This window comes from Nelumbo lutea, chromosome 2, assembly GCF_056320005.1.
Source record: "Nelumbo lutea isolate HS-2025 chromosome 2, American lotus-T2T, whole genome shotgun sequence".
In the NCBI taxonomy this organism is placed as follows: Eukaryota; Viridiplantae; Streptophyta; class Magnoliopsida; order Proteales; family Nelumbonaceae; genus Nelumbo; species Nelumbo lutea.
The window spans coordinates 76266748-76281730 of record NC_142685.1 but is presented as its reverse complement, the minus strand read 5'-3'; positions in this window follow the sequence as shown (position 1 = coordinate 76281730).

Sequence of the window (14983 nt, the reverse complement as noted above, 5' to 3'; positions counted from 1 at the left end):
AATAACCTTAAACTGGACACATATGAGACTCGCGTTAGTTTAGAATCTTCATAGCCATTGGATAGATCTGAGGAGATTTATTCTACCAACGCTGACACTGATGTGCCACCAAGTTGGTTGGGGTGGCTTGTCTCAGCTGCCAGGGTGAGACCTGAGGTACATGTAGTGTGGGTTTTCTTGAAACTCTGAACCGGACCAGAATTCCAGTATTGCTCTGGACCTTGGAGATTGATGGGCAAAAATGGAATGTTACACCTAATCCCTAGACTCGATTATGATACTGCACTAGTTGTCGGATTGGGTTGTCTTTGATATGCCAATCAGTGAGATCCTTAGAGGGGGTCAAAACCTGGGTATGTTGGGATAGTTCGAGAATTCACCTGAGTGGGTGATCATAGCGTCCAGGAGATAGGGCTTCTAAGGCCCACAGGAGGGACTACCAAGAATGGGAAGAGAAAAATTCCCTGGCCCGGTTTTACATCATTGCCTCCCTAGACAATCCGATATAGAGGTAGTTCGATCAGATCGAGTTGGCCAATGACATATTGGATAGTCTAAAGACAATGTATGAAGAGCAAAACCGTTCTACTCGCCAAAAGCTCTTGAAGCAGTTCATGACCGCACAGATGTCCAAGAACCAGCAGGTTCATGACCATTATCTTCCGATGATGGGTTATATCAATGAACTTGAGGCTCTTGGATCCGGGCTTGACCATGTCACAAAGGTAGACGCCATCTTGAATTCTCTGCTTCCTTCCTTCAATCCGTTCATCATGAACTATAACATGAACAAGCTGAATGTCAGCATTCAGGAACTCAACAATATGTTGTAGAGGGCCGAAGAATTGATAAAGAAGGATGAGGCTCTTGCTATGCTTGTTGAAGCTATCAAGTCAAGCAAGAAAAAGAGGAAGGTGAGAAAGCCCTAGAAGAAGGCCACCAAGTCCAAGAAGCAGAAGAAGGATAGAGCATCAGATGCTTGTCACTTCTGCAAACAGACCAACCATTGGAAGAGGAAATGTCCTCAATACCTGGAATCCAAGAAAGGTAATTTTGAATCCTGTGTCATAGAAACCAATTTGTTGGTAACTTCAGCTTCCTGGTGTATTGGCTCTAGGGCTTCGACTCATGCGTGTAACTCACTGTAGGGGTTCAGGATAAGCAGAAGACTGAATGACGGAGAAGTAACTCTTTACTTGGGGACTTCTGCAAGTGTTGCAGCTATGGCTATAGGAACCGTAGAGTTAATTTTTAGAGAAGGAATAATTATACTGAAAATTTGCATTTATGTATAGAATTTGAGAAGAAATTTGATTACTATCAAAAGAAATAACAAATTCCTCGCATACGGAGAACTTGAGAATGGTCTCTATGTTCTCCATCCTTCTCTGGAAACTAACATAGCCAAAACTACGTCGGTTGATATCCCCAAGAAAAGAATCCGTGATACAGTTAATCCCACGTGCCTGTGGCATTACCGACTTGGCCATATTATTATAGATCATATCACAAGGTTGGTAAAGGATGGTCCTTTGGAATTTCTAGCGATAGAAGATCTTTCCACCTATGAACCTTGCCTTCACGGTAAGATGATGAAATTGCCATTTAACGGTAAGCCTAAAAGATGTACAGGCATGCTCCATCTTATACATACTGATGTATGTGGTCGCCTGAGTGTTAGGACACATAACCAACACATTTATTTCATAACATTCACCGATGACTACTCTCAGTACGGTTACGTGTACCTAATGAGGTGGTGAGTATCGAGGTAGCGAGTATCTCTCTAAAAAATTCAGGGAGAAAAATTAAGACCCTTCGATCAGATCGAGGTGGCGAGTATCTCTCTAAAAAATTCAGGGACTACTTAAAGGTTAAGGGGATAGTATCATAGTTAGCTCCTCCTGCTACACCACAACTTAATGGTGTTTCAGAGAGGAGGAACAAGACCTTATTGGATATGGTCTGATCACTTCTCGTGCACTTAGAGTTACCCACATCCTTTTGGGGTTACGCATTGGAGACTGCGATATATGTGCTGAACCAGGTTCCGACCGAATCAGTTCCGAAGACTCCCTATGAGCTTTGGAGTGGAAAGAAACCAAGTGTGAGACACTTGAAGATTTGGGGTTGTCCAACACATGTTAAAAGAACGATTGCGGACAAATTGGAATCCAAGACCAGCCATTGCCTATTCATAGGCTACCCCAAAGGCTCTGTAGGTTACCTATCTATGACCTAGGAGAACAAAAGGTGTTCTGTATCTGAAATGCCCATTTCTTGGAGGATGATTACATCCTGAACAATCATCATCTGGAAGTTGTTCTTGATGATGAGAGCTCAGGGTCAGTGGGAGATGTCCCACAAGTTCTAGGTAATGACTAACCTAGAAGATCTACCCAGGTATCCAGGCCTCTAGTTCGTTTCGGCTTTGATCAGGATAGTTACCTGGTGGAAGCTACGACCAGTGAGGAGGATCCCGTGGCTTATATGGAAGCTATGTTGGACATAGATTCCTTGAAGTGGGTAGATGCCATGAGAGCTGAGATGGACTCAATGGAGACCAATGGAGTCTGGACACTAGTAGATCTGCCCCCTGGGGTAAAAGCAATCGGTTGCAAATCGATCTATAAGAGGAAGAAGGGCCTTGATGGTAAGGTTGAGACCTATAAAGCTCGTTAGGTGGCGAAGGGGTATACTTAGAAAGAGGGCATCGATTATGAGGAAACCTTTTTGCCAGTGACCATGCTTAAATCCATTAGGATCCTGCTAGCTGTAGCAGCATACCATGACTATGAGATTTGACAAATGAATGTCAAAACTGCGTTCCTGAATAGAAATCTTACTAAAGATATCTATATGCAACAACCGCAAGGTTTCATAGCTGCGGGTCAGGAACACATGGTATGTAAATCAAATAGGTTCATATATGGACTTAGGTAAGCTTCTAGGAATTGGAACATCCAGTTTGACTCTACTATCAAAAAGTTTGACTTTGAGCGGAATCCTGATGAACCTTGTGTTTACAAGAAATCCAGTGGGGATAAGGTTACGTTCTTGGTTTTGTATGTAGATGACATTCTGCTCATTGGGAATGATGTAGGAATGTTGACTACAGTGAAAGTATGGCCTTCACAGCAATTCTTCATGAAAGATCTTGGAGAAACCTCCTATATACTGGGTCTTCGACTCTATAGAGATAGATCGAAGAGGATAATTTGATTATCCCAATCTGCTTACATTGACAAAACAGTCAAGAGATATATCATGGAGAACTCCAAGAAAGAAAATGTTCATTTCAGGTACAGAGTCACTCTCGCCAAGGGGATGTCTCCCAAGATTCTGAGGAGATTGAAGGCATGAAGGATGTTCCCTATGCCTCAGCCGTAGGGAACATCATGTATGCCATGCTGTGCACTCATCCTAACATTGCTCAGGCAGTGAGTGTGGTAAGTAGATTTTAGGCCAACCCAGGGCAGGAGCACTGGACTGCTATAAAAAATATACTTAAGTACCTTCAAAAGACAAAAGAGTATTGTCTGGTATTCGATGGTAGCTCACTAAAGATCCGGGGGTATACTGATGTCGACTTCTAGTCAGATCCAGATGATAGAAAGCCTACATATGGGTATGTTTTCATGATAGGATCGTGTACTATTTGCTGGAAAAACAACAAACAGGGGTCCATGGCAGAATCCACAACCGAAGCTGAATACATTGCCACAAGTGAGGCTGCCAAAGAAGCCGTATGGATGAAGAAGTTCATTCATGAATTGGTAGTAGTTCCATCTAGCACATCACCCATTCTGCTGTTGTGTGACAACAATGGAGCTATCGCTCAGGCTAAGGAGCCAAGAGCCCACTCAAAGTCGAAGCACATTGAGAGGAAGTACCATGTACTGGGGAGATAGTTGGAAGAGGGGACATCCTGAATCAGAAGGTAGCATCAACGAAGAATGTAGTAGACCCATTGACTAAGCCACTGACTCAAAAAGTGTTTGAGAAACACGTGGAAAGTATGAGACTCTAGCTTATACCAGATTGGACCTAACTGCAAGTGGGAGCTGTTAGATAGTGTATGCCCTTAGCTCCAATCAAAATGATGTACTTATGACATTTATTGTAAATGAATAAAGTACATATTCAATTCATGTTATTGTGGTGTGTTTCTGTGTAATACCCTTAAACTGGACACATATGAGACTCATGTTAGTTTAGAATCTTCACAGCCGTAGGATAGATCTGGGAGATTTATCCTGCCAAGGCTGACACTGATGTGCCGCCAAGTTGGTTAGGGTGGCTTGACTCAACTGTCAGGGTGAGACCTGAGGTACATGTAGTGTGGGTTATCTTGAAACCCTGAACCAGACCAGAATTTCAGTATTGCCTTGGACCTTGGAGATTGATGGGAAAAACTGGAATGTTACACCTGACCCCTAGACTCGATTATGATACTGCACTAGGTGTCAGATTTGGTTGTCTTTGATATGCCAATCAGTGAGATCCTTAGAGGGGGTCAAAACCTGGGTATGTTGGGACAGTCCGAGAATTCATTTGAGTGGGTGATCATTATGGGCTGAGGAAGAGTGCAACACTATTCCTTGTAGCCGAGGGAGAGGTCCTCTCTTGTCGGGTAGTGTTTGATCATTATGGGCTGAGAGGTTAAGTGTTAGACCATTGAGGGTAATACTTGATGGGCTAATCTTGCATCTTCCCATAATCCCTGTGTTTTTATAAGGTGGGTTGGCCCAGAGACCACTTAGCGTAAGTGTTGGGCCCATTAAGAGCCCATGGTGATGGGCTCAGGGGTTTACTGTCCATAACAGTGAACTTGGCCAGGCCTTGTAACAGAGGCTAGGCTGAACCCATGTGGCTTATGTGTAGATCAATGTTTGGGTCCCACACCATACAAGGAAACCCAACTGGGCAGCAGTTTGGAAGGCTAGTGAGCACATGGACTTAATGGGCCTAAAGCCCAATTCGAACTAGTTTAATTAGATTAAATAAAAAGGGGTGGATTTGGGTTTTGGATTAGCATATAAGACGGGGAGTTATCCCTATCCACTCGGAGAGTCCAGATCCAAATAAGGATTTGGATCAGGAAGCTCCTAATGAGATTAGGAGGGCTGATCTAATATGCAAATAAGATAAGGGCTTATCCTTATCTCTTAAAGGGAGTCCAAATTCAAATAATGATTTGAATTAGGAAATAAGGCTATAAAAGGAGGAGGAGGGCGAACCTCTAGAGAAAAAAAAATAACAACTCAATCAGATCTCAGATCACAGAAAGAGAGAAGACAATAGTAAGACTGCACCATCTTCTCTTTCGCCCTCCTCCTGCTGCTGCCATTATCAGTTCGTTCTCCACTGTAGGAGCGATCAAGAAGGGTTCTTGATATAAGTTTTTGGAGAAAAACTTATATGAAGTAATGCTCACATACCCTCCATCGAATTTTTGCTGAATGATTTGATTCTTGTGAAGAACTACTTGCTGATTCTGCTCCACCCTACGCTGTGTCATCTTCAGTGGGAACAGTCTTTGGAGCTTTTCTTGGGTGTGAACACCTTCATTGGGAGTTACTGCTACTCCGTATCAGGTATATCCCTCTCCTACCTTTTGGTTTCAGATCTGGTTCGGTTTAGGTTCAAGATCGATCCTTGAAAATGCTGATTTTGTAAAATAGGGAATGTGATTCCCACATGGGCGAGAGAAATTTTTTAAAATTTCGCCCAACTTACTTGATGGGTCTGCACTTACTAAATAGAAAGGCTTAACCTAAAATGGCAATGAACCTTGTTTAATAGAGGCGAAAGGGAAAGCTCATTGGATGGGTGGATATGTGATCCTTCACAGAAAGTGGTGGGGTTATGCAACTGAAACAGTTGGCCCCATGCACCTATGTGATTTTTCACATTTCCAAAGACATGAATTGTGTCCTCGTTACTGAGATAGGAGGGGAATTTCAAAGCTGAACAAATGGAGATGGAACATAAATAAAAGTCAATTCTATGAAAGATAACATGAAACAATATTATGGTCGTGGGCTAATTATTCATGTCTTTTATAAAAAATGGCACATAGACAGTTCGCCAAATTGTTAGGCGACAACAAATTGAAAGGACCTAATTATGTAGACTGGTACCATAACCTTAATCTAGTGCTCACGTCCAAGAAATTGGATAAGTTTGCCAAAAATCTAGCATTGGAACATCTGGGTGACAAGGCTTTTGAAGCACGAAGGAGGGAATATCAGGAATGGAAAGAGAAAAATTCTCTTGCTTGGATTTATGTCATAGCCTCTTTTGACAACTTTATCCAGAGAAAATTTGATAAAATTGATATCTACAACGATATATTGGATAGTTTAAAAATGATGTATGAGGAGTAGAATCGTTCAGCAAGATAGAAGGTCCTGAAATTGTTGATGACTACGAGGATGATCGAAAGCTAACCAGTTCATGACCATGCCATGCGGAAGATAGTTTATATAAATGAATTAGAGGCTCTTGGCTTCCAACTTGACGATGAGACCAAAACTGATGCTGTCCTGAACTCTCTACCCTCGTCCTTCAATCAGTTTATCATTAACTACAACATGAACAAGCTAAAAATTAGCTTGCTGGAGCTTAGCAATATGTTGCAAAGAGTTGAGGAACTGATAAAGAAGGACAAGCCGATAGCCATGCTTGTTGAATGTGGAAAATTCAGCAAGAAGAAGAGAAAGGGTAAGAAGAGGACTAAAAAAAAGGGAGGTAAACCGAAAAAGTTGAAGAGAGACAAGTCATTAGATAAATGTCACTTTTACAAGAAGACTGGGCACTGGAAGAGGAATTGTCTTCAGTATATGGAATCCCGCAAGAACAAAGAAGGTAACTTTGAATCTTTTGTCATAGAAACCAATATGTTGGTTACTTCTGCATCTTGGTGTATTGACTCTAGTGCTTCCACTCATGCATGTAACACATTGCAGGGATTCAAGGAAAGTAGAAGGCTGAAGGATGATGAAGTTGTACTTTACTTGGGACAACTGTAACTGTTGTTAGACAGTGTATGCCCTTCTCTCCAATAAGATTGATGTACATATAAATTTATTGTAAATGAATAAAAGTACATAATTGATTCATGTTATATATGGTGTGTTTCTGTATAATTACCCTTAAACTGGACACTTTTGAGACTTGTGTTAATTTAGAATGTTTTTAGCCATTGGATAGACTTGGGGAAGTTTATCCTACCAAGGCTAACACTAATGTGCTGCCAAGTCGGTTGTGGTAGCTTGTCTCAGCTGCCAAGGTTAGACCCGAAGCACATGTAGCATGTGTTTGTTTGAAACACTAAGCCCATACCAATTTTCAGTTGTGCCTTGGACCTTGGAGACTGGTGGAAAAAACTGGAAAGTGACACCTAACCCCTAGACTCGATTATGGTACTGCACTGGGTGTTGGATTAGGGTATCTTTGATATGCTAATCAGTGAGATCCTTCGGGGGTCAAAACCCTAGGTATGTTGGGGCAGTCTGAAAATTGACTCGAGTGGGTGTTCATAGTGATAGGATCAACCCCTTTGTTGGACAAAGTGAATGATCGGGACTGCACTCTCTCTGATGGATACCAAAATTGCCGGCAATCGATTTCAAACTTGTTTGAGATTTGTTTTTGCAAAATATATTTATATGTATATATATATATATAATATAATATAATATATAATATATAATATATAATATAATATAATATATAATATATAATATATAATATATATTATGTTTTAAGAAAAAGGTTTGGAAAAGGTTTTGATTCCTGGGATCCATTCGAGCAGAGAGTGTAACAATGTATCTTGCAGCTGAGGGAGAGGTCCTCTTTTGTTGGACAGTGTTTAATCATTAAGGGCTGAGATGTTAAGTGTAAGACCATTTAGGGCTTTTATACCTGATGGGCTATATCTCACTTAAGTTCATTGTCCTTGGGCCTTCATAGGATGGCTAGACTCAGGGACCATTTAATGTAAATGTTGGGCCCATTAAGAGCCCATAGTGATGGACTCAGGGGTTCATTAACAGTGATTTCGGTTAGGATTTGTTATAAAAGCTAGGCTGAACCCATATAGACTTTTGTGAGGTCATTATTAGGGTTCCACACCATACAAAGTGAGCCAAGTTAGTTAGCAATTAATAAGGAACGTGAGCCACCTCCTTAATGGGCCTAAAGCCGAAAGATTAATTGGATTAATCAGGATGTCACATGATAGCTTAAGCAGTCATGTGACATGGGTGAATTTGGGGATGGATATGGGTTTGGATCAACAAATAGGATAAGAGGATAAGCCTTATCCACTTAAAGAGTCCAGATCCAAATAAAGATTTGGATTAGGAAGATCCTAATTAGATTATGAGAGCTGTTCTTTAAGATCTATAAATAGGAAAGGGCAAAATGCTCCAACACACACAATATACTGCTCTTAGTTCTACCTCTATGCTTCTGCTCTTGCCGCCATACATACCTAAAATGTTCTCCACCTTTTGGACTGATAGAAATCAGTTCCTACCTCTGATTTTGCAAGAAAATCAGATCACATTTTGTACTCATACTCCCTTACTTGATCCAAGTTGTTGGATTACAGTTCTTGCTAAAGGACTACATTGTTGAACCTGTTTCATCCTAGGTTGTGCCATCTTAAGTGGAAGCGGGTTTTGGTACCCTCTTTGGGCATGAAAACCTACTTTGGGAACTACACGTGTGGATTCCATATCAGGTATTCTTCTCCCTTTCCTTTGGTTTCAGATCTGGTCCGGTTTGGTGCAAGAATGATCATTGAAAAATGTAGTTTTTCTAAAACTGGGAATATGATTCCTAGAAGGGAGAAAAGAAATTTTTGAAATTTTGCCCAGCCATATTGCATGGTTCGGCGATCCATATGTTGGATCTCCCTTCCCTTTAGTGGTATCGGATCTAGGTTCAATCTTGAACTAGATTTAGATTAGATCTGAAGCAGATCGAAATCGGTTGAATGGTTCTACTCGATATGCACAGTTTATTGTTTTTATGAGAAATTGGTTCTCAGTTTTGGGTGATTTGATCTAAAATTAATTTTATAATATTCTGCAATATTTTTAGAATTGTTCTATTATTGTTTCTTGATTTTTTAGGTTGTTGGTGTGGTGGAGATCGAATTCTTTATTGGCACCATGATTTGCGCACCCTGTGATTTATCTATTCAATTTTGGTTTGTAAATAATATTTTTAGACAAAATGTATTAGGATTTATTCTAATGTAATTAATAGAAAATTAGGGTTTTCTATTTTTTTACATTGGAAGACTTGCTGGAGCGCGTAGAGGAGAAGAAGAAATTTTTGCTGAGAAATCTACAATCTGTGATTAACAGTTTCTTGCTACTTTGCAATTCGTCTGGATTAGATTCAGACCATCACTCTTGCAGCCCTATGTTTTGTGTTTCTTGCTGTGATTGAATGTCAATTTTGGCCGTTAATAATTTTAGATCAAAATCTTAGAAATTGTAACATGTTTTGGACACCAAACCCTAGGCCGAATTGACCTAGTTTGGTCCAAACTGGTTGGACCAAACCCATGGTTTGATTGTGTCTGATCTCAGCCCCATGGGTCACGTTTTAAGTGGCTTAAATTCGGTTATGGGCCAAGGGTTTGATGGCCCATCACATGTTATAATTCGGCCCTCCCTTGTAAGACCTAATTTTGCTAAGTTAAAGCAACATCATCTCATTTTTAGCATAACTGCTATATGGGTCATACTGTTTTTTGTAGTTTAGCCCATATACCTAGATGTTATTATTTGATAATACATGGGATTAATGGGCTGATTGTGTGTTAACTTAAACTAATTAGGATCTTTACAAGTTATTAATTGTTTGGATCAATTTGTGGATGATCTCCACAAATTGGATGATCTCCCTTTTCAATGGACCCCTTGATTAGTTTCCTCCGCAAGAGGAATCCTGCGGAACCCTAACCTCTTTTGGGCCCATTTGAATCTGACTTTATGAAAATTAGTAGGAGCCACTTTGGTATGACCTAAACCAAACATAGGGACTGTTTTAATTTGTTCCCTCCAAATTAATATAAGTGCAAGTGATAGGGAATATCATATGATAAAATCTCTAAAGGCATTCCATCATTTGCATGAAGGTGGGCTGAATTGTTGGGTGGAGATGCACCATAAAATTGGACTATCCATTTGCTGGTCCAATCAGTTGGATTTCTTCATGAGATGATAGGGGCATCATAGACCAATGTGGGAGAGGCCTATCCTAAAATGGAAGACTCTTTCATGGTACCTTGGGGTCCACGATATGATGGGTCAAGACTTACTGGACAGAAAGGTTTAACCTAAATTAGCAATGAACCTTGTCTGATAGAGGCCAAAGGGAAAGCTAATTGGATGAGTAGATATGATCCTTCACAGAAAGTGGTGGGGTTTTGTAGCTGAAACAGTTGGCTTCATGCACCTATGTGATTTCCCACATTTTCACAAACATGCACCATGTCTCTATCACTGGTATAAGACCTTTTTATGTAATTAACATTAATCAATTTTAGGTCATGGGCTAATTAGTGTTGCCTTTTATCAGAAATGACAAATGGACAATTCGCCAAGTTATTGGATGACAATAAACTTAATGGAACCAATTATGCTGATTGGCTTAGTAACTTTAATCTAGTTCTAACGTTCGAGAAATTGGACAAGGTTGCCAAGAATCCTACTCCAGAACGTCCAGGTGATAGGGCTTCTGTGGCACATAAGAAAGAGTTTCAGGAATGGGAGGAGAAGAATTCTCTTGCCCAGTGCTTCATCATAGCATCTTTGGATAATAAGATCCAAAGATAGTTTGATAAGATTGAAGTGTCCAATGATATCCTAGATAGTCTAAAGACTATGTACGAGGAAAAGAATCATTATGCCTATCAAAAGGTCCTCAAGCTGTTGATTCTCCTTGAAAGATGAAGATGGAGTTGGACTTAGGTTAGGGTTACAGGTTGAGGTTGTGGGTGTGCTTTGGTCTCTAAGGAGTCTTGGGGGTCTCAGATTATGTATTCTATCCCCCCCTTTTATAGGGAGGATCTCGAAACTATAAGGAGAAGGATCTAAAAGAAGATGAATCCTATTAGGAAAGGGGATCTTTGTCCTTATGTCAACTATTATGGGAGCACCATTGGGATTTTGCCACATGTCTAGTGAGATTCCTCAAGGACAAAGGTTCCTTTCTTTTAAGGATTTTCACGTGGTACATGTAGAATAATACATCCCCTCACAGGCTCCCTAGTGGCCACGTGTTAAGGATGGTGTTTGACCAGAAAAAATATCCATCATCGGTAGGTAGGTCTACGGGTCTCTGGGTTTGTCCCCATTCATTACAGAATGGGCTACAACTTTGTGTTCATCACAAGGTGCTAATAAATGTATTGGATTTGTTTTAGACTAGTAGTGTTAGTTTATGCCCATCTGAAATCTCAAGTGATGTATATCGTTCATTGCAAGTCTTGGATGACCTTTTATGCTCATCGCAGGTCTTGGGCAACCTTTTGTGCTCATTACAGGTCTTAGATGGCATTTCATGCCCATCACAAGTTCTGGATGGCTGTGTGTGCTCACTGTAAGTGTGCAGGCCTACAATCATTTTGATAAAGTGTCTCTATGCCCTTATAGGGGTGTCCCGGCTAGGATTTGTTAGTGTGATTTTGCTTTGATGTCTTCATTATAATCCTGGTGATGGTAAATTACATGTACTTAAACTAATCCTTTTTGGTTTTCGACCAGCATCTTTCCTAACATCTTTAAGAGAAAGTTTTTTTGGTTGCCTCCTTCTTCTCATTACCTTGTGGGTAGTAAGTAGCGAATGTTCATATTCGTACCCCATATTGAGCCAACAGGTCTGAAGCGATGGACAATGTACTACCTAAGAAAGTTTTCCACATTCGGGGTGACTACCGTGTTACCGGAATTGCCTCAGCCCACCTGGTGAAATAATCTACAGCTACGATGATGAAACAATATCCCTTGAATGTGGGGTTTATTTTTGCAATGTGATATACTCCCCATGTGTGGTAAGGCCAAGGTGCTACTACTGGTTGGAGTTCGTAGCTAGTTGATGGATTTGATAACCATGCATTTGATAGGCATGGCACTTTCACACATGTTTTTTCATATCTTCTAGAATAGTTGGCCAAAAAAGCCGAGGTGTAGGATGTGATTATACAGGGCCATTTGTTCCTGATGGGTGATAGGCTCAAAGCTATGGTTGCATCCAAAATTTCTTCTATTTTATCACCTATGATACATCGCAAATGTTTCCTTGTGTATAACTTTATGTAAAGTAGCTCATCTTGTAGATAGAACATCTTCCTTAATATGGTTTCAGTGGGCATGGCATCTCTCAGGTTTGCGATGTATGTATCTCTCTAGTATGTTTCATCCACTATGTGTTAGGTAGTGTATGCCCTTAGCTCCAATCAACTTGATTTACATGAACAATTATTTGTAAATGAATAAAGTACATTTTGGTTTCATGTTAATAGTGGTATTTTTCTATGTATTACCCCTTAAACTGGACACTTAAGAGACTCATATTATTTTAGAATGTTCTCAGCTATTAGATAGACTTGGGGAGTTTATCTTGACAAGGTCGACACTGGTGTGTTGCCAAGGAGTTAGAGTAGCTTGTCTTACCTGCTAGGGTTAGACCCCAAGCACAACTAGTAGGTGTTTATTAAAAGCACTGAACCCGGACCAATTTCTAGTTACGGCATTGGAGATAGATGGGCGAAACTGGAAACTTATACATAACCCCGGACTTGATTATGGTGTTGTACTAGGTGTTGGACTGGGTTGTCTTTGGTGAGACCAGATCTAGTAGGCACAATATAGTAAGCACATTCAATGAGAACTTGATAAACATTCTAAAAGCATTCAAAAGTGATTTTTAATCTTTTCCAAGGGTAGGTTGTGGGTATTTTAAGGGGTAGATGTCAAAAGATTTTATAAGTGCTCATTGTACATGCTTGCAACATTGGGCATACTTGATCCGGACTAGTCTTTGATATGCCAACTAGTGAGATCCATTAAGAGTCAAATACCTGGGTATGTTGAGGCAGTCTAAGAGTTTATCTGAGTGGATGATCATAGTGATAGGATCGGCCTCTTTGTCGGACAAAGTGAATGTCAGGGTTTACACTCTCTTTGATGGAAACCTAAACTATCATTGGTGGATTTCACTTGAGTTTGAAATCTGGTTTTGCAAAATGTATTTATATGTTATATACCACTATTTTATGAAAAAGGTTTGCAAAAGGTTTTAATCCCAGGATCCATCTAAGCAGAGAGTGTGGAACTGCACCATGAAGCCAGGGGAGAGGTCCTTCCCTATTCGGGCAGTGTTTTGATCATTATTGGCCAAGAGGTTAAGTGTAGGAGACCATTATAGGGTTGATTACCTGATGGGATTTGTCTTACATGAGTTTATTATCCTTGGGTATTCATAGGGTGGCTGAATCCAATGATCATTTAGGTGTAAATGTTTGGCCCAAACTAGACCAGTGCTGATTGGGTCAGGGGTTGACTTCTCTGAATAATGAATTCAGCCTAGCTTCTTTCAGAGGTTGGGTTGAACCCATGTGGGCTAATGTGAGATCATTGTGGGGTCCCATGCCATACAATATCATACCTAAAGTGACCATGCAACACCTTGGGTCGTGAGCCTTTGATGTTGATGGGCCTAAGGCTCATAATTAATAAGATTAAGTAAGTTGCCAAGTTGCTATGTGCTCTGGGTTCTAGGTTTGGTAATGGGTATGGAACACCTATCCTCTTAAGAGGATGAATTCTTATCTCTTAATAGAGTCCACACCCAAATCAGGTTTGGATAATCTCCTAATTTGATTAGAAGAGTGCTCCATAAGAAGATAAAAGAATAAGAGGGCGAACCAAACTAGAACACCTCTCTCTCTTGTTCTCTCCCCTTCTCCTTGTTTCCCAAGAAACCCTAATTTGACCTAGGCCTTCAAGAACTGATTTTTTATCAATTTTTCTTATAGTTTTTACAAGAAAAACATTGAGGAATATCAGGCTCACTCACCCCATTCGATCCAAGCAAGTTGGATAGTAGTTTTGGAGGCTGGTTTTAGGACTGATTTGGGCATGAACTTCCACCTTGGGATCTGCATTAGTGGTATTAGTATCAAGTATAATTTCCTCTTTTGATTTGGTTTCAAATCTGGTCTGGTTCAGTACAAGATCGATTCAGAAAGATGTAGTTTTTCAAAACACCAGGAAATCAGTTCCCAAAAGGGTTAGAAAATTTTTGAAAATTTTCCCAGCCATCTAGCATGGTTCGACCATCCATAAGATGGATTCTAACCTTTCCAACACTGCGAGAAATTCATACTTATCTGACTCTAGGATACACTTTTCACAGTCATGATGCAACTTAGCGGCATTGTTTTTCATTTCTGGCCAGTGATAACCTAGACATTGTAACCTCATATAAAGGAAAGTGGTAATGTATCCACAATAGGTCTCGTGGGTCTCTCATAGGACTATTTCTGCCACCCTAGGCCCTAGACATTGTGCTCTCACCTCATCTGCCATCTTGAGATAAGGCACTCTGTGTACTAGCTGATACCATAGTAAGATCTTATTATCTTGGGTTACAGAGATTGGATTTTGTAATTTTTATATAATGGAAAATCTTCATTCACCTTCCTAAACTTGGTCTTTTGTCTCTAGCTAATGAACCAACATGTCCATCAAGGGTTGAGCTTGCATTCTGATAGTTATGGTAATGGGTTCTTCGCTTGGCTGAATTTTGGACCCAAGGGTGGAAAGTGCATCAACATATCAATTTTTTCCATGTTTCGATGCTTGTATGTTACTTCTAGGTCCTTGGTAAGGATATGTATCAAGGATCTATAGGGAAGTGTGAATATTTCTTTGATGGTCGTCTCCCCTTCCAT